Source organism: Rattus norvegicus, chromosome 5, assembly GCF_021556685.1.
Source record: "Rattus norvegicus strain SHRSP/BbbUtx chromosome 5, alternate assembly SHRSP_T2T, whole genome shotgun sequence".
Classification (NCBI taxonomy): Eukaryota; Metazoa; Chordata; class Mammalia; order Rodentia; family Muridae; genus Rattus; species Rattus norvegicus.
This window is the reverse complement of record NC_141538.1, coordinates 163935858-163955878: the sequence shown is the minus strand read 5'-3', so window position 1 is coordinate 163955878 and position 20021 is coordinate 163935858. Positions and strand designations below refer to the sequence as shown.

The following is a 20021-nucleotide window of genomic DNA, read 5'->3' as shown; positions in this document are numbered from 1 at the left end:
CCCTGCCAAGGGTATTCTTTTTCCTCATTTAAAGAAGGAGTGAAGCATTCACATTTTGATCATCCGTCTTGAGTTTCGTTTGTTCTAGGGATCTAGGGTAATTCAAGCATTTGGGCTAATAGCCACTTATCAATGAGTGCATACCATGTATGTCTTTCTGTGATTGGGTTAGCTCACTCAGGATGATATTTTCCAGTTCCAACCATTTGCCTACGAATTTCATAAACTCGTTGTTTTTGATAGCTGAGTAATATTCCATTGTGTAGATGTACCACATTTTCTGTATCCATTCCTCTGTTGAAGGGCATCTGGGTTCTTTCCAGCTTCTGGCTATTATAAATAAGGCTGCGATGAACATAGTGGAGCACGTGTCTCTTTTATATGTTGAGGCATCTTTTGGGTATATGCCCAAGAGAGGTATAGCTGGATCATCAGGCAGTTCAATGTCCAATTTTCTGAGGAACCTCCAGACTGATTTCCAGAATGGTTTTACCAGTCTGCAATCCCACCAACAGTGGAGGAGTGTTCCTCTTTCTCCACATCCTCGCCAGCATCTGCTGTCACCTGAGTTTTTGATCTTGGCCAATCGCACTGGTGTGAGGTGAAATCTCAGGGTTGTTTTGATTTGCATTTCCCTTATGACTAAAGATGTTGAACATTTCTTTAGGTGTTTCTCAGCCATTCGGCATTCCTCAGCTGTGAATTCTTTGTTTAGCTCTGAACCCCATTTTTTAATAGGGTTATTTGTTTCCCTGCGGTCTAACTTCTTGAGTTCTTTGTATATTTTGGATATAAGGCCTCTATCTGTTGTAGGATTGGTAAAGATCTTTTCCCAATCTGTTGGTTGCCGTTTTGTCCTAACCACAGTGTCCTTTGCCTTACAGAAGCTTTGCAGTTTTATGAGATCCCATTTGTCGATTCTTGATCTTAGAGCATAAGCCATTGGTGTTTTGTTCAGGAAATTTTTTCCAGTGCCCATGTGTTCCAGATGCTTCCCTAGTTTTTCTTCTATTAGTTTGAGTGTGTCTGGTTTGATGTGGAGGTCCTTGATCCACTTGGACTTAAGCTTTGTACAGGGTGATAAGGATGGATCGATCTGCATTCTTCTACATGTTGCCCTCCAGTTGAACCAGCACCATTTGCTGAAAATACTATCTTTTTTCCATTGGATGGTTTTGGCTCCTTTGTCAAAAATCAAGTGACCATAGGTGTGTGGGTTCATTTCTGGGTCTTCAATTCTATTCCATTGGTCTATCTGTCTTTCTCTGTTCCAATACCATGCAGTTTTTACCACTATTGCTCTGTAATACTGCTTGAGTTCAGGGATAGTGATTCCCCCTGAAGTCCTTTTATTGTTGAGGATAGCTTTAGCTATCCTGGGTTTTTTGTTATTCCAGATGAATTTGCAAATTGTTCTGTCTAACTCTTTGAAGAATTGGATTGGTATTTTGATGGGGATTGCATTGAATCTGTAGATTGCTTTTGGTAAAATGGCCATTTTTACCATATTAATCCTGCCAATCCATGAGCATGGGAGATCTTTCCATCTTCTGAGGTCTTCTTCAATTTCTTTCCTCAGTGTCTTGAAGTTCTTATTGTACAGATCTTTTACTTGCTTGGTTAAAGTCACACCGAGGTACTTTATATTATTTGGGTCTATTATGAAGGGTGTCGTTTCCCTAATTTCTTTCTCGGCTTGTTTCTCTTTTGTATAGAGGAAGGCAACTGATTTATTTGAGTTAATTTTATACCCAGCCACTTTGCTGAAGTTGTTTATCAGCTTTAGTAGTTCTCTGGTGGAACTTTTGGGATCACTTAAATATACTATCATGTCATCTGCAAATAGTGATATTTTGACCTCTTCTTTTCCGATCTGTATCCCTTTGATCTCCTTTTGTTGTCTGATTGCTCTGGCTAGAACTTCAAGAACTATATTGAATAAGTAGGGAGAGAGTGGGCAGCCTTGTCTAGTCCCTGATTTTAGTGGGATTGCTTCAAGTTTCTCTCCATTTAGTTTAATGTTAGCAACTGGTTTGCTGTATATGGCTTTTACTATGTTTAGGTATGGGCCTTGAATTCCTATTCTTTCCAGGACTTTTATCATGAAGGGGTGTTGAATTTTGTCAAATGCTTTCTCAGCATCTAATGAAATGATCATGTGGTTCTGTTCTTTCAGTTTGTTTATATAATGGATCACGTTGATGGTTTTCCGTATATTAAACCATCCCTGCATGCCTGGGATGAAGCCTACTTGATCATGGTGGATGATTGTTTTGATGTGCTCTTGAATTCGGTTTGCCAGAATTTTATTGAGTATTTTTGCGTCGATATTCATAAGGGAAATTGGTCTGAAGTTCTCTTTCTTTGTTGTGTCTTTGTGTGGTTTAGGTATAAGAGTAATTGTGGCTTCATAGAAGGAATTCGGTAGGGCTCCATCTGTTTCAATTTTGTGGAATAGTTTGGATAATATTGGTATGAGGTCTTCTATGAAGGTTTGATAGAATTCTGCACTAAACCCGTCTGGACCTGGGCTCTTTTTGGTTGGGAGACCTTTAATGACTGCTTCTATTTCCTTAGGAGTTATGGGGTTGTTTAACTGGTTTATCTGTTCCTGATTTAACTTCGATACCTGGTATCTGTCTAGGAAATTGTCCATTTCCTGAAGATTTTCAAATTTTGTTGAATATACGTTTTTATAGTAAGATCTGATGATTTTTTGAATTTCCTCCGAATCTGTAGTTATGTCTCCCTTTTTATTTCTGATTTTGTTAATTTGGACACACTCTCTGTGTCCTCTCGTTAGTCTGGCTAAGGGTTTATCTATCTTGTTGATTTTCTCAAAGAACCAACTTTTGGTTCTGTTGATTCTTTCTATGGTCCTTTTTGTTTCTACTTGGTTGATTTCAGCTCTGAGTTTGATTATTTCCTGCCTTCTACTCCTCCTGGGTGTATTTGTTTCTTTTTGTTCTAGAGCTTTTAGGTGTGCTGTCAAGCTGCAGACATATGCTCTTTCCTGTTTCTTTCTGCAGGCACTCAGCGCTATGAGTTTTCCTCTTAGCACAGCTTTCATTGTGTCCCATAAGTTTGAGTATGTTGTATCTTCATTTTCATTAAATTCTAAAAAGTTTTTAATTTCTTTCTTTATTTCTTCCTTGACCAGGTTATCATTGAGTAGAGCATTGTTCAATTTCCACGTATATGTGGGCATTCTTCCCTTATTGTTATTGAAGACCAGTTTTAGGCCGTGGTGGTCCGATAGCACGCATGGGATTATTTCTATCTTTCTGTACCTGTTGAGGCCCGTTTTTTGACCAGTTATATGGTCAATTTTGGAGAAAGTACCATGAGGAGCTGAGAAGAAGGTATATCCTTTTGCTTTAGGATAGAATGTTCTATAAATATCCGTTAAGTCCATTTGGCTCATGACTTCTCTTAGTCTGTCTACATCACTGTTTAATTTCTGTTTCCATGATCTGTCCATTGATGAGAGTGGGGTGTTGAAATCTCCCACTATTATTGTGTGAGGTGCAATGTGTGTTTTGAGCTTTAGTAAGGTTTCTTTTACATATGTAGGTGCCCTTGTATTTGGGGCATAGATATTTAGGATTGAGAGTTCATCTTGGTTGATTTTTCCTTTGATGAATATGAAGTGTCCTTCCTTATCTTTTTTGATGACTTTTAGTTGGAAATTGATTTTATTTGATATTAGAATGGCTACTCCAGCTTGCTTCTTCTGACAATTTGCTTGGAAAGTTGTTTTCCAGCCTTTCACTCTGAGGTAGTGTCTGTCTTTGTCTCTGAGGTGTGTTTCCTGTAGGCAGCAGAATGCAGGGTCCTCGTTGCGTATCCAGTTTGTTAATCTATGTCTTTTTATTGGGGAGTTGAGGCCATTGATATTGAGAGATATTAAGGAATAGTGATTATTGCTTCCCGTTATATTCATATTTGATGTGAGGTTATGTTTGTGTGCTTTCATTCTCTTTGTTTTGTTGCCAAGACGATTAGTTTCTTGCTTCTTCTAGGGTATAGCTTGCCTCCTTATGTTGGGCTTTACCATTTATTATCCTTTGTAGTGCTGGATTTGTAGAAAGATATTGTGTAAATTTGGTTTTGTCATGGAATATCTTGGTTTCTCCATCAATGTTAATTGAGAGTTTTGCTGGATACAGTAATCTGGGCTGGCATTTGTGTTCTCTTAGGGTCTGTATAACATCAGTCCAGGATCTTCTGGCCTTCATAGTTTCTGGCGAGAAGTCTGGTGTGATTCTGATAGGTCTCCCTTTATATGTTACTTTACCTTTTTCCCTTACTGCTTTTAATATTCTTTCTTTATTTTGTGCGTTTGGTGTTTTGACAATTATGTGACGGGAGGTGTTTCTTTTCTGGTCCAATCTATTTGGAGTTCTGTAGGCTTCCTGTATGTCTATGGGTATCTCTTTTTTTAGGTTAGGGAAGTTTTCTTCTATGATTTTGTTGAAGATATTTACTGGTCCTTTGAGCTGGGAGTCTTCACTCTCTTCTATACCTATTATCCTTAGGTTTGATCTTCTCATTGAGTCCTGGATTTCCTGTATGTTTTGGACCAGTAGCTTTTTCCGCTTTACATTATCTTTGACAGTTGAGTCAATGATTTCTATGGAATCTTCTGCTCCTGAGATTCTCTCTTCCATCTCTTGTATTCTGTTGGTGAAGCTTGTATCTACAGCTCCTTGTCTCTTCTTTTGGTTTTCTATATCCAGGGTTGTTTCCATGTGTTCTTTCTTGATTGCTTCTATTTCCATTTTTAATTCCTTCAACTGTTTGATTGTGTTTTCCTGGAATTCTTTCAGGGATTTTTGCGATTCCTCTCTGTAGGCTTTTACTTGTTTATTAATGTTTTCCTGTGCTTCCCTAAGTGTGTTCATGTCTTTCTTGAAGTCCTCCAGCATCATGATCAAATATGATTTTGAAACTAGATCTTGCTTTTCTGGTGTGTTTGGATATTCCATGTTTGTTTTGGTGGGAGAATTGGGCTCCGATGATGGCATGTAGTCTTGGTTTCTGTTGCTTGGGTTCCTGCGCTTGCCTCTCGCCATCAGATTATCTCTAGTGTTACTTTGTTCTGCTATTTCTGACAGTGGCTAGACTGTCCTATAAGCCTGTGTGTCAGGAGTGCTGTAGACCTGTTTTCCTCTCTTTCAGTCAGTTATGGGGACAGAGTGTTCTGCTTTCGGGCGTGTAGTTTTTCCTCTCTACAGGTCTTCAGCTGTTCCTGTGGGCCTGTGTCTTGAGTTCACCAGGCAGCTTTCTTGCAGCAGAAAATTTGGTCTTACCTGTGGTCCCGAGGCTCAGGTTTGCTCGTGGGGTGCTGTCCAGGGGCTCTCTGCAGCGGCAGCAACCAGGAAGACCTGTGCCGCCCCTTCCGGGAGCTTCAGTGCACCAGGGTTCCAGATGGTCTTTGGCTTTTTCCTCTGGCGTCCGAGATGTGTGTGCAGGGAGCAGTCTCTTCTGGTTTCCCAGGCCTGTCTGCCTCTCTGAAGGTTTAGCTCTCCCTCCCACGGGATTTGGGTGCAGAGAACTGTTTATCCGGTCTGTTTCCTTCAGGGTCCGGCGGTGTCTGTGGCAGGGGTCCTGCCGCTCCTGGGCCCTCCCCCACGGGAGCCCAGAGGCCTTATACAGTTTCCTCTTGGGCCAGGGATGTGGGCAGGGGCGAGCAGTGTTGGTGGTCTCTTCCGCTCTGCAGCCTCAGGAGTGCCCACCTGACCAGGCGGTTGGGTCTCTCTCTCACCGGGTCTGGGAGCAGAGAGCTGCTGCGGGCCGGGATCCGCGGGTGTGGGACTTCCGGTAAACACAGAACGTGCCCGGTTCTAGAGAAATTCTGCTTCCGTGTGTCCCAAGCTCACCAGGCAGCTTTCTTGCAGCAGAAAATTTGGTCTTACCTGTGGTCCCGAGGCTCAAGTTCGCTCGTGGGGTGCTGCCCAGGGGCTCTCTGCAGCGGCAGCAACCAGGAAGACCTGTGCCGCCCCTTCTGGGAGCTTCAGTGCACCAGGGTTCCAGATGGTCTTTGGCTTTTTCCTCTGGCGTCCGAGATGTGTGTGCAGGGAGCAGTCTCTTCTGGTTTCCCAGGCCTGTCTGCCTCTCTGAAGGTTTAGCTCTCCCTCCCACGGGATTTGGGTGCAGAGAACTGTTTATCCGGTCTGTTTCCTTCAGGGTCCGGCGGTGTCTGTGGCAGGGGTCCTGCCGCTCCTGGGCCCTCCCCCACGGGAGCCCAGAGGCCTTATACAGTTTCCTCTTGGCCAGGGATGTGGGCAGGCCTATAATTTTACTGAAGGTAGTTACTGATAATTTAGTTGGGACTCTTCGCTCTCTTCTATACCTATTATCCTTATGTTTGATCTTCTTGTGTTCTGGATTTTCCAAATATTTTCTGATAGGAGCTTTTTGCATTTTACAATTTCTGTGACAGTTGTGCTAATGTTTTCTATGGTATATTCTGCCTCTGAGATTATTTCTTCCCTTTCCTATATTCTGTTGCTGATGCTTGTGTTTCTGACTCCTGATCTGTTTCCTAGGATTTCTATCTCCAGGGTTGTCTCCCTTTGTGATTTATTTATTGTTTCTATTTCCAATTTTAGATCCTGTATGTTTTTGTTCCATTCCTTTACATGTTTGGCTGTTTTCCTGTAATTCTGTAAGGGATTTCTGTGTTTTCTCTTTAAGGCCTTCCAAATATTTACTGCTTCATGAATTTGCATGTTATCCTTGTGCAGAGGCCATGTTAATTTTCTTTGTATACTTCCAATTTTAGGATATGTGCTACTGGAGCGAGCACTAATTTAACTTTTTGTTAGGAGCTTGACTGGTTTCATGGCCAGACTATGAAACTCAGGGGTTATAGTTTTTTAACTTTCACTCCTGTAAGAGATCTCTTTCCCGTAAATAAATGGCTATATCAACCATGTATGGCCTCAATTTTCTCCCCAGACCTTCAGATCCTATACGTTTTATTCATTTCACTGTTTTTTTTTTTTTTTAATTTTTGGAAAAGTCCCAACTCCTTGAAATTGGATGTCTACTTCTTTTTTTTTATTTAATGTATATTTTTATTTACATTTAAAATGTTACTCCCTTTCCCAGTTTCCCTTCCATAGTCCCTTTATCCCATTCCCCTCCCTTCTGTTATGGGTGTTCCCCCTCCCCAACAACCCCACCTTCCTACGTCTACACCTGGATATTCCTGTATAGCATGTTTGGGGTAGGTGGTCCAGCCTTAGCAGGATCAAGGTCTTTTCCTCTCATTGGTGCCCAACAATGCCATTCTCTGCTACTTATGCAGCTGGAGCCATGGGTCTGTCTGTGTGTAGACTTTGGATAATGGTTTAGTCCCTGGGACCTCTGGTTGCTTAGTGTTGTTGTTCTTATGGGGCTGCAAGCTCCTTCAACTCCTTCAATTCTTTCTCTAATTCCTCCAATTGGGACCCTCTTCTCAGTACAGTGGTTTGCTGCTAGCATTTGCCTTTGTATTTCTCACGTTCTGGCTGAACCTCTCAGGAGACAGCTATATCAGTCTGCTGTCAGCATGCACTTCTTGGCTTCATCAATAATGTCTAGTTTTTTTTTTTTTTGGCATTATATATATGGGCTGGATCCCCAGGTGGGACAGTCTGTAAATGATCATTCCTTCTTGTCTCCGTACTCTCTCTTATGAATATTTTGCCCCTTTTATGGAGGACTGAAGCAATCATACTTTGTGTTTCTTTCTTCTTTAGCTTCATGTGGTTTATGGATTGTATGTTTGGTAATTGGAGCTTTTCCAATTCCTGAATTCTCGTGGTGATGCTTACTTCCGTAGCTTTTGTTCTCTTTCCTAGGTTTTCCATTTCTAGCATTGCTGCAGTTACATTTCTTTATTGCTTCCATTTCACTTTCAGGCCTTGGGCAGTTTCTTCATAGGCTTCTCCTGTTTGTGTTTTTCCTTACATCTTTATATTTATTTGGGTCATCTTTCAATGTGGCTATCTGTTTGAATGTATTTTCCTGTGCTGAATGACAGGAGCCCAATATAGCTATCCCCTGAGAGGCTCTGCCAGAACCGGAAAAATACTGCTGCAGATATACACAGCCAAATATTGGACCAAGCATTGTGACCACAGTGGTGAAGTTAGGACAAGGACCTAGAGCTGTTGGAGTTTGCAAGCTCAAAGGCATAACAGTAGTATCAGACAAACAGACCCCCCCAAATCTTTCAGGGCTTAAACCACCAATCAGAGACTACAGAGGGGGTACCCTTGGTTCCAGCTGGATGTGTAGCAGAGGATTGCCTTATGTGGTATCACATGCAAAGGAGCCCCTTGGTCCTTAGGAAGTTTGATGATCCAGGATAGAAGAACAATAGGCCATTGAGTTAAGAGTGGGTGGATGGGAGGTGAAGGACCATATGGGGAGGGGCAAGGGAGAAATGTATAGGGGGCTTATGGAGATAAAACTTGGAAGGGGGATAACATTTGAAATGTAAATAAACAAAATTACCAATAGAAAACTAAATACATCTGAGGAAAGGTTTAATTTCTTTCCTTGACTAATCTTAGATGCATTATTAATGACTATTATGTTTAATGTATTCACATATGCAGAATCAGTAAACTGTGGAAGTAATTTTTTTGTGTGCCAGCCTTATGTAGGAAAGAATAAAAGTCACCACAATGAAAAACATGAAGCTCTGCCCTCTCACATGTATCCGTGGGCTCAGAACCCTGTAATTTAAGGATAGACACCCTGGTCTGTGCTTCTGTTTCTGATCTCTCTCTCTCTCTCTCATGCTTAGCTGGAATCCATTTTAACTTGCCATAATCATCACAATCGTTTTTGAATGTGAGGATTCTCCTGAGAATCTTAGAACTCATTATAATCATAAAAAGTGTTGATTTCTTAGCTATTTTCTCTAAAGAGACTTGGGTAATTCTGGAGTCTCCTTTCCCCAGCATATGCAAATGTGGATGGGTGTACATAATGAATTATTGACATCAATTTAGAAACTATCTGTTAACAAATAGCTAAAGAATGCAGTGTATACTGTAGTTCTATTTCTATCTTCCTTCTCATTTTTCCTTTTTTGACAAAAATCTAGACAGTTTTCCAAAGGAATTTCTCTTTTCACCTCACCCTTCAAGCAATAAGTAATATTGTGCCTTAACCTAACATCATTTTAATTCTTCATTTTCTTTGACTGAGGCATCCAGCTCCTCTAACTTTTCTTCACGTCTGATAATTTGTCTCCCAGTGCTTCTGTATGCATTATTATTATTCTTCCTACTGCATTTTCCTTTCAGGGTCTTATGTTTGTTGTTTCTAACCTCCTATTGAACTTAACTTTCATATCCTATGTTGCTGTCCTCATTTCTTTCAGCCATCTGCTATTATTTTCTGACTCACAAGTCATTTTGTTCGTGTCCTCTTTGAGTTCATTTCCTGGGTTTACAAGCTTTGACTCTGGGTATTCAATTCATTATCTTGGATATCATGTAAATCGCCATCATTTGGAAGTACATATAAGGTTTGTGGTTTCACTCAAGGGCATTTTAATTTCGTCTTAGTTTTTGGGGGCATTTGTTCTGAACATCATAATTCAGAGGGATTGCTATCTTTTGTGTATCTTTAGCCCAGCAGACTAGACTCACAATGTGAGAAGTTAGGCAGACGACCTTGGGTGTAAATGGGTCTGAATCCAGGTGCAGTGTCCTACTACATCCACCTCTGGTCTAGACTGGCAGCAAGCTTGTTGTGAAGCTGTGCAGGGTAGGTCCTGCACTCCTGACAGTTGCAGTTGTGTGGAAGGCAGCCTGCAACACGGTTGGGGGAGTGGTTCCTGATTGGGATCGGGGGGGCACACCTGCCAGATCAGATGAGATTAAGAAAAATACAAAATAAAAAGAATGGAAAAATTAAGTAAACAAGCAAGCAAAAATCCAAACAGATTTAAAAAAATATCTATGAAGAATTTGGACGGGAAATGATTAAGATGTTCCGAAGTAGGTGGGCTTAGAAGAATTAAGTAAGAGGAAGCTGCTACATATTGAGCGTGCCCAGAAGGAGTTACTCTGAGAAACCCCCAGAAGTGACAGGAAGTTCTGCACTTCCAGCAGATTCTTTGAGAATCTAGCCATTCTAGTGTTCAGGGAGTCCTGGTGGGAGAGTAGTCCTGAGTCCTGGAGGTACCTGAAAACTTCCTTAAGCCCAGTTGCCGCGCAGGCTTCCTGGGACATTCATCAGCTGGTCCTGTCACCTGCCAGGTCAGAGGAGCTGCTGCGACCAGGAAACAGGCAGGAGCGGAGCAGCGCTGTGGCGCGGGGGTGCATGTTCTGCCTCCACTCTTATATTTCTGTTGTGGATACCTTAGCGCTGTCAGGAAGCATGAGATACTGTGAATTGGCGTTTAAGGTGATGCTTTAACTAATTCTGTGGCCGCCAGAATATTTTTATGAAATAACATCGTAGATCCTTGGCTGCATCTGTAGTTTGTACAGCAGGGTTTTCATCAAAAAGCCTTAGTAAAGTTCTTCGGGTTCAAATTCATGCATGCTTCCTTTTTTTTTTTTTTTTCTACATCTTTATTAACTTGGGTATTTCTTATTTACATTTCAATTGTTATTCCCTGTCCCGGTTTCCAGGCCAACATCCCCCTAACCCATCCCACTCCCCTTATATATGTGTGTTCCCCTCCCCATCCTCCCCCCATTACCACTCTACCAACAAAATCCTGTTCACTGGGGATTCAATCTTGGCAGGACCAAGGGCTTCCCCTTCCACTGGCACTCTTACTAGGCTATTCATTGCTGTCTATGCAGTTGGAGCCCAGGGTCAGTCCATGTATATAGTCTTTGGGTAGTGGCTTAGAGCCTGGAAGCTCTGGTTGGTTGGTATGTTTCATATGGGGTCTCAAGCCCCTTCAAGCTCTTTCATTCCTTTCTCTGAATGCTTCAACTGGGGTCCAGTTCTCAGTTCAGTGGTTTGCTGCTGGCATTCGCCTATGTATTTACCAAATTCTGGCTCTGTCTCTCAGGGGAGATCTACATCAAGTTCCTGTCAGCCGGCACTTCTTTGCTTCATCTATCTTATCTAGTTTGGTGGCTGTATATGTATGGGTCACATATGGGGCAGGCTCTGAATGGTCATTCCTTCAGTCTCTATTCTAAACTTTGCCTCCCTATACCCTCCCAACGTATTCTTGGTTCCCTTTTAAAGAAGGAGTGAAGCATCTGGATTTTGATCTTCCTTCTTGAGTTTCATGTGTTCTGTGCATTTAGGGTAATTTGAGCATTTGGGCTAATATCCACTTATGAAAGAGTGCATACCATGTGCATTTTTCTGTGATTGGGTTACTTCACTCAGGATGATATTTTCCAGTTCCACCCATTTGCCTATGAATTTCATAAAGTCATTGTTTTTGATATTGCAGTAGTAATCCATCATGTAGATGTACCATATTTTCTGTATACATTCCTCTGTGGAAGGTCATCTGGGTTCTTTTCAGCTTCTGGCTATTATAAATAAGGCTGCTATGAACATAGTGGAGCATGGGTATTTGTTATATGTTGGGGTATCTTTTGGGTATATGGCCAAGAGAGGTAGTTCAATGTCCAATTTTCTGAGGAACCTCCACACTGATTTCCACAATGGTTGTACCAGTCTGCAATCCAACCAACAATGGAGGAGTGTTCCTCTTTCTCCACATCCTCGCCAGCATCTGCTGGCCCAGGAGTTTTTGATCTTAGCCATTCTCACTGGTGTGAGGTGGAAACTCAGGGTTCTTTTGATTTGCATTTCCCTTATGACTAAAGATGTTGAACATTTCTTTAGGTGCTTCCTCTCTGTGAATTCTTTGTTTTCCTCTGAACCCCATTTTTAATAGGGTTATTTGTCTCCCTGCAGTCTAACTTCATGAGTTCTTTGTATATTTTGGACATAAGCCCTCTATCAGTTGTAGGATTGGTAAAGATCTTTCCCCAATCTGTTGGTTGCCCTTTTGTCCTAACGACATTGTCCTTTGCCTTACAGAAGCTTTGCAGTTTTATGAGATCCCACTTCTTGATTCTTTATCATAGAGCATAAGCCATTGGTGGTTTGTTCAGGAAATTTTCTCCAGTGCCCATGTGTTCGAGATGCTTCCCCACTTTTTCTTCTATTAGTTTGAGTGTATCTGGTTTGATGTGGAGTTCCTTGATCCAGTTGAACTTAAGCTTTGTACAGGGTGATAAGAATGGATCAATCTGCATTCTTCTATATGCTGACCTCCAGTTGAACCAGCACCATTTACTGAAAATGCTGTATTTTTTTCCATTGAATGGTTTTGGCTCCATTGTCACAAATCTAATGACCATAGGTGTGTGGGTTCATTTCTGGGTCTTCAATTCTATTCCACTTGTCTATCTGCCTCTCTCTATACCAAAACCATAGATTTTTATCACTATTGCTCTGTAATACTACTTGAGTTCAGTGATAGTGATTCCCCCAGAAGTTCTTTTATTGTTGAGGATAGTTTTAGCTATCCTGGGTTTTTTGTTATTCCAGATGAATTTGCAAATTGTTCTGTCTAACTCTATGAAGAATTGGATTGGAATTTTCATGGGGATTGCATTGAACCTGTAGAACGTTTTTTGTAAAATGGCCATTTTTACTATATTAATCCTGCCAATCCATGAGCATGGGAGATCTTTCCATCTTCTGAGATCTTCTTCAATTTCTTTCTTCAGAGGCTTGAAGTTCTTATGATACAGATCTTTCACTTGCTTGGTTAAAGACACAGCGAGGTATTTTATATTATTTGGGACTATAATGAAGGGTGTCGTTCCCCTAATTTCTTTCTTGGCTTGTTTCTCTTTTGTGTAGACGAAGGCTACTGATTTATTTGAGTTAATTTTATACCCAGCCTCTTTGCTGAAGGTGTTTATCAGGTTGAGTAGTTCTATGGTAGAACTTTTGGGATCACTTAAATATACAATCATACCATCTGCAAATAGTGATATTTTGACTTCTTCCTTTCCAATCTGTATCCCGTTGATCTCCTTTTTTTGTTTGATGGCTCTGGTTAGGACTTCGAGAACTATATTGGAATAAGTAGGGAGAGAGTGAGCAGCCTTGTCTAGTCAATGATTTTAGTGGGATTGCTTCAAGTCTCTCTCCATTTAGTTTAATATAAGCTACTGGTTTGCAGTATATGACTATACTATGTTTAGGTATGGGCCTTGAATTCCTGTTCTTTCCAGGACTTCTATCATGAAGGGGTGTTGAATTTTGTCAAATGCTTTCTCAGCATCTAATTCAATGATCATGTGGTTTTTATCTTTCAATTTGTTTATATAGTGGATTATGTTGATGGTTTTCTTATATTAAACAACCCTGCGTCCCTGGAATGAAGCCTTCTTGATCATGATGGGTGATTGTTTTGATGCGCTCTTGGATTCAGTTTGCAAGAATTTTATTGAGTATCTTTGTGTCAATATTCCTAAGGAAAATTGTCCTGAAGTTCTCTTTCTTTGTTGGGTCTTTCTGTGATTTAGGTATAAGAGTAATTGTGGCTTCACAGAAGGAATTCAGTAACACTCCATCTGTTTCAATTTTGTGGAATACTTTGGATAGTATTGGTATGAGGTCTTCTATGAAGGTCTGATAGAATTCTGCACTGAACCCATCTGGACCTGGGCTCTCTTTGGTTGGGAGACTTTTAATGACTGCTTCTATTTCTTTAGGAGTTATGGGGTTGTTTATATCGTTTATCTGTTCCTGATTTAACTTCTATACCTGTTATCTGTCTAGGAAATCGTCCATTTCCTCCAGATTTTCAAGTTTTGTTGAATATAGGCATTTGTAGTTGGATCTGATGATTTTTTGAATTTCCTCTGATTCTGTTTTTATGTCTCCGTTTTCATTTCTGATTTTGTTAATTTGGACACACTCACTGTTTAGTCTGGGTAAGGGTTTATCTCTCTTGTGGATTTTCTCAAAGAACCAGATTAGGTTCTGTTGATACTTTGTATAGTCCTTTTTGTTTCTACTTTTTTGATTTCTGCTCTGAGTTTGATTATTTCCTGCCTTCTACTCCTCCTGGGTGTATTTGTTTCTTTTTGTTCTAGAGTTTTTAGGTGTGCTGTCAAGCTGCTGATATGTGCTCTCTTCTGTTTCTTTCTGCAGGCACTCAGAGCTATGACTTTCCCGCTTATCACAGCTTTCATTGTGTCCCATAAGTTTGGGTATGTTGTACCTTCATTTTCATTAAATTCTAAGAAGTCTTTTATTTCTTTCTTTATTTCTTCCTTGACAAGGTTATGGTTGAGTAGAGCATTGTTCAACTTCAATGTATATGTGGGCAGTCTTTCATTATTGTTATTGAAGACCAGCTTTAGCCTGTGGTGGTCTGCTAGGATACATGGGATTATTTCTATCTGTTGAGGCCTGTTTTATGACCAATTATGTGGTCAATTTTGGAGAAAGTACCATGAGGTGATAAGAAGAAGGTATGTCCAATTTTTTTAGGGTAGAATGTTCTATAAATATCTGTTAAATCCATTTGGTTCACAACTTCTCTTAGTCTGTCTATGTCTCTGTTTAATTTCTGTTTCCATGATCTGTCCAGTTATTAGGGTGGCATGTTGCAATCTCCTACTATTATTGTGTGAGGTGCAATGTGTGCTTTGACCCTTACTAAGGTTTCTTTTATGTATGTAGGATCCCTTGTAATTGGAGCATAGATATTTAGGATTGAGAGTTCATCTTGGTTGATTTTTCCTTTGATGAATATAAAGTGTCCTTCCTTATCTTTTTTGATGACTTTTGGTTGAAAATCGATTTTATTCGATATTAGAATGGCTACTCCAGCTTGCTTCATCAGATCATTTGCTTGGAAAGTTGTTTTCCAGCCTTTTAATCTGAGGTAGTGTTTGTCTTTGTGTCTGAGGTGTGTTTCCTGTAGGCAGCAAAATGTTAGCTCCTCATTGCGTATCCAGTTTGTTAATCTGTGTCTTTTTATTGGGGAATTCAGTCCACTGATGTTGAGAGATATTAAGGAATAGTGATTGTTGCTTCCTGTTATATTTGTGTTTGGATGTGACATTATGTTTGTGCTTGTCTTCTCTTTGTTTTGTTGCAAAATGATTAGTTTCTTCCTTTTTCTAGGGTGTGCCTTGCCTCCTTGTGTTGGACTTTACCATTTATTATCCTTTGTAGGGCTGGATTTGTAGACAGATATTGTGTAAATTTGGTTTTGTCATGGAATATCTTGGTTTCTCCATCTATGTTAACTGAGAGTTTTGCTGGATACAGTAACCTGGGCTGGCATTTGTGTTCTCTTCGGGTCTGTATGACATCTGTCCAGGATATTCTGTCTTTCATAGTCTCTGGTGAGAAGTCTGGTGCAATTCTGATAGGTCTGCCTTTATATGTAACTTGACCTTTTTCCTTTACTGCTTTTAATATTCTTTCTTTGTTTGTGCATTTGGTGTTTTGACTATTATGTGACGGGAAGAGTTTCTTTTCTGGTCCAGTCTATTTGGAGTTCTGTAGTCTTCTTGTATGTTTATGGGCATCTCTTTCTTTAGATTAGGGAAGTTTTCTTCCATGATTTTTTTGAAGACATTTACTGGTCCTTTGAGGTGGGAGTGTTCACTCTCTTCTATACCTATTATCCTTAGATTTGATATTCTTGTTGTGTCCTGGATTTTCTTTATGTTTTGAGCCACTAGCTTTTACCATTTTACATTATCTTTGACAGTTGTGTCGATGATTTCTATGGAATATTCTGCTCCTGAGATTCTCTCTTCTATCTCTTCTATTCTGTTGGTAATGCTTGTATCTACAGCTCCTTGTCTTTTCCATTTTTTTCTATATCCAGGGTTTTCTCCCTTTGTGCTTTCTTTATTGCTTCTATTTCCATTTTTAATTCCTTCACATGTTTGATTGTGTTTTCCTTTAATTCTTTCAGGGATTTTTTGTGTTTCCTCTCTATAGGCTTCTGCTTCTTTATTTGTGTTTTCCTGCATTTTTCTAAGGGAGTTCTTTATGTCTTTCTTGAAGTCCTCCATCATCATGATCAAATGTGATTTTAAATCTAGATCTTGCTTTTCTGGTGTGTTTGGATATTCAGTGTTTGCTTTGGTGGGAGAATTGGGTTCCGATGATGCCATGTAGTCTTGCATTCTGTTGTATGGGTTCCTGTGTTTGCCTCTTGCCATCACGTTGTCTCTGGTGTTACCTTGTTCTGCTATTTCTGACAGTGGTTAGACCATCCTATAGGCCTGTGTGTCAGGAATGCTGTAGACCTGTTCTCCTGTTTTCTTCCAGCCAGTTGCGGGAATAGAGTGTTCTGCTTTCAGGCATGCAGTCGTTCCTGTCTACTGGTCTTCAGCTGTTCCTGTGGGCATGTGTCCTGAGTCTAACAGGCAGGTCACTAGGAGCAGAAAAGTTGGTCTTACCTCTGATCTCGACACTGAAGTCAATCCTCAAATCCGGGTTTCAGCTCTCCATGAGGGCAGCAAGCAGAAGGGCCTGCCCCGCCTTCTCTCCGGACCCTGTGCACAGGGGGCCCAGATGGTGCTAGGCATTTTCCTCTAGAGTCAGAAATGTGGGCAGAGAGTAGTCTCCTCTGGCTTCCCAGGCGTGTCTCCGATGTGTTTTTGAGCAAGTGCAGATTTATTTCAGTGTTCTAAGTTTTCTTGTCATTTTATGTCACACCATGGTAAATGGGTGTGCTCAGTACTGTAATCTAGTTGTCTCTAGAGCGATACTGCCCAGTGGTGCTCTGTGGTAAATTCTCAATATGTAAATGGTTATTTCCCTTTGAATTTTGGTGTGCGGATTTATTTCTGGGTCATCAATTCTATTCCATTGTTCTACCTGCGTGTCTCTGTACCAATACCCTGAGGGTTTTATCATTCTTGCTTTCTAGTAAAGCTTGAGGTCAGAGATGGTGATTTCCCCTGCAAAATTCTTATATTATTGATAATAGTGTTTGCTATCTGTTTTTTGCTATTCCAGATCAATTTGAGAATTTCTCAATCTCTGTGAAGAATTGAATTGTAGTTTTGATGGCTACTGCATTGAATCTGTAGATTTCTTAAATCTGTAAAGATGGCTATTTTTTTCCCCACTGTTAATCCTGCCTATCTATGAGCATGGGATATCTTTCTATCTTCTGAGGTATTTTTCGAATTCTTTCCTCAGGGTCTTGATGTTCTTGTCAAACAGATCGTTCACTTGCTTGGTTAGTAGTAACATAAGATATTTTATAGTATTTGTGACTATTATGAAGGGTATTATTTCTCTAATGTCTTTCTCAGCCTGTTTATCCTTTGAGTAGAGGAAGGCTACTGATTTAACTAATTTTATATCCAGCCACTTTGCTGAAATTGTTTACCAGCTCTATGACTTTTCTGGTGGAATTTTTGCAGTTACTCATGTATACTATCATATCATCTGCAAATAGTGATTTCGTGACTTCCTTTCTAATTTATATCCCTTTGACCTCCTTTCGTTGTCTAATTTTGCTAGCTAAAACCTAGAGTACTACATGGAATAGATAGGGAGAAAGTGGACAGCCTTATCTAGTCCCTGATTTTAGTGGGATTGTTTCAAGTTACTTTCTATTTAATTTGATGTTGGCTATTGGTTTGTAGTATATTGCTTTTTATTTTGTTTACATATGGGCCTTGAATTCCTGATCTTTGCGATGTTTATAACAAGAGGGGGTGTTGTATTTTTGTCAAATGCTTTTTCAGGCAATGAGATGATCACATGTGTTTTTTTCCCTTTGAATTTGTTGATATCCTGTATTATGTTGATGGATTTCTGTATATTGAACCATCTCTGTATCTCTGGGATGAAGCCTACTTGTTGATGTCGAATGACCATTTTGATGTGTTCTTGGATTCAGTTTGCTAGAATTTTATTGAGTACTTTTGCATTGATATTCATAAGGGAAATTCATCTGGAGTTCTCTTTCTTTTTAGGGTCTTTGAGTGGTTTTGGTATCTGTGTAACAGGGGCTTCAAAAATGAATTAGGTAGTGTTCTTTTTTATTCTATTTTGTGGATTAGTTTGCAAAGCATGTTATTAGGTCTTCTTTGAAGGTCTGGTAGAATTTGCACTAAAACCATATGGTCTTGGGTTTTTTTTTTTTTAGCTCAGAGACTTTTAATGACTGCTTCTATTTTTTATGGGTTATGAATGATTTATATGACCCTGATTTAACTTTGGGTCCTGGTATCTGTCTAGAAAACCTTCTATTTCTTCTAGATTTTCCAGTTTTGTTGAGTATACGCTTTTGTTGTAGGATGTCATGATTGTTTGAATTTCCTCAGTTTCTGTTGTGATGTGTCCTTAAAATTTCATATTTTGTTTATTTCCATACCATCTCTGTGCCTTCTGGTTAGTCTGGCAAAAGGTTTATCCATTTTGGTGATTTTCCTCTTCCCCTCCAAAAAACAGCTTCCGGTTTTGTTGATTCTTTTAATAGTTTTATTTTTTCTTCTTAGTTGAATTTATCTCTGAGTTTGATTGTTTCTTGCCTTCTATTCCTCTTGTGTGTGTTTGCTTCTTTTTGTTCTAGAGCGTTCAGAAATGCTGTTAAGCTGCTAGCTTATGATCTCTTCAATTTCTTTATGGAGGCACTCAGAGCTTTGAATTTTCCTCTTTGTTCAATAAGTTTGGGAATGTTGTTCCTTTATTTATGTTGAATTCTAAAAAGTCTTCCATATCTTTCTATATTTCTTTTCTGACCAAGTTATTGAGTAGAGAGTTGTTCAGCTTCCATGTGTATGTGGGCTTTCTGTTGTTTTTGGTGTTATGAGGGACCATCCTTAGTCCATGGTGATGTCATATGATGCATGGAACTATTGCAATCTTCCTATATCAGTTGATTTTGTGAAAGTTGGTCTGTTTTTCTGTGGTCAATTGTGTGGTCAGGTTTGGAGAAAGTACCATGAGGTGCAGAGAAGAAGGTATTTTTGTTTGTTTGTTTTAGGATGAAATGTTCTGTAGATATCTGTTAAATCCTTTTGGTGTATAATGCCTGTTTCACTGTGTCTCTGTTAAATTTTTGTTTCCATGATCTGTCCATTGGTGAAGAGTGTGGTATTGAAGTCTTGTACTATTTTGTGTCAGGTTCATTGTGTGCTTTGGGCTGTAGTAAAGTTTCTTTTACAAATGTGGGTGCCCTTGCATTTGGGACATAGATGATCAGAATTTAGAGTTCATCCCCCTAGATTTTTCCTTTGATGAGTATGAAGTGTTGTCCCTCCTTACCTTTTTTGATGAAGTTTGGTTGAAAGTCAATTTTATTCAACATTAGAATAGCTACTCCAGCTTGTTTCTTGGGAGTATTTGCTTGGAAATATTTTCCCAATTTTGTTCTCTTCTCTTCTTAAAAGGGAGAATGGTTCATCTACTTTATTTCCTCTTCCCTGAAATGATGTGTTACATAGGGAAAAAACTGAAGGGTTGTGTTGGTGTTTTCTTTTTCTTTACATTTTTTTCAGTACATAATTATTCATCTGCATGTTTTTATGTATACTGAATGATCCATTATGCCTGCAGATCCTGGGGTTCAGTACCAAATGCTTGAAACTGAAGTCACAGCAAGTGCCTTTACTTCTCAGTTATTTGTTTTCACTCTCCAGGTGTATATTTCTGTTCCCATTTGTAATAGACATAAGATGTAACATGTATGTTATAGTTTTTAAAAAACAAAGGAAGAATTAAATGTAATACTTATCTATGTAGGCTACTATTCTTATATATAAATGAAGTCATATTCCAAAGAAGAGAATAAAGTTAAAAATACAAGATTGAAATTTCCTATTAATACAATCACATGAAGAATTATATATCCCATATTTATGAAGTGTTAGCACAATTCTCCCTCAATTTAAAACAAGATTTGGTCTAAGAAAATGATTCTACTTCCTCAAAATGTATTGCCATGGGTTTGGGAATTTAGCTCAGTGGTAGAGCACTTGCCTAGCAAGGGCAATGCCCTGGTTCGATCCCCAGCTCCG

At 39.7% G+C, this 20021-nt stretch overlaps 1 protein-coding gene and 1 non-coding gene across 3 annotated transcripts in view; one reads left to right on the top strand and one right to left on the bottom strand.

The window, feature by feature from the left end:
- Rex2l4 (reduced expression 2 like 4) overlaps nucleotides 1-20021 on the top strand; it is a 751000-nt gene that overhangs the window by 240184 nt on the left and 490795 nt on the right. The gene's annotated exons all lie outside the window — the stretch shown is intronic.
- Nucleotides 6705-6811, bottom strand: LOC120103211 (U6 spliceosomal RNA). Its single transcript, XR_015621486.1, has one exon. It is a non-coding gene; the product is annotated as a U6 spliceosomal RNA (small nuclear RNA).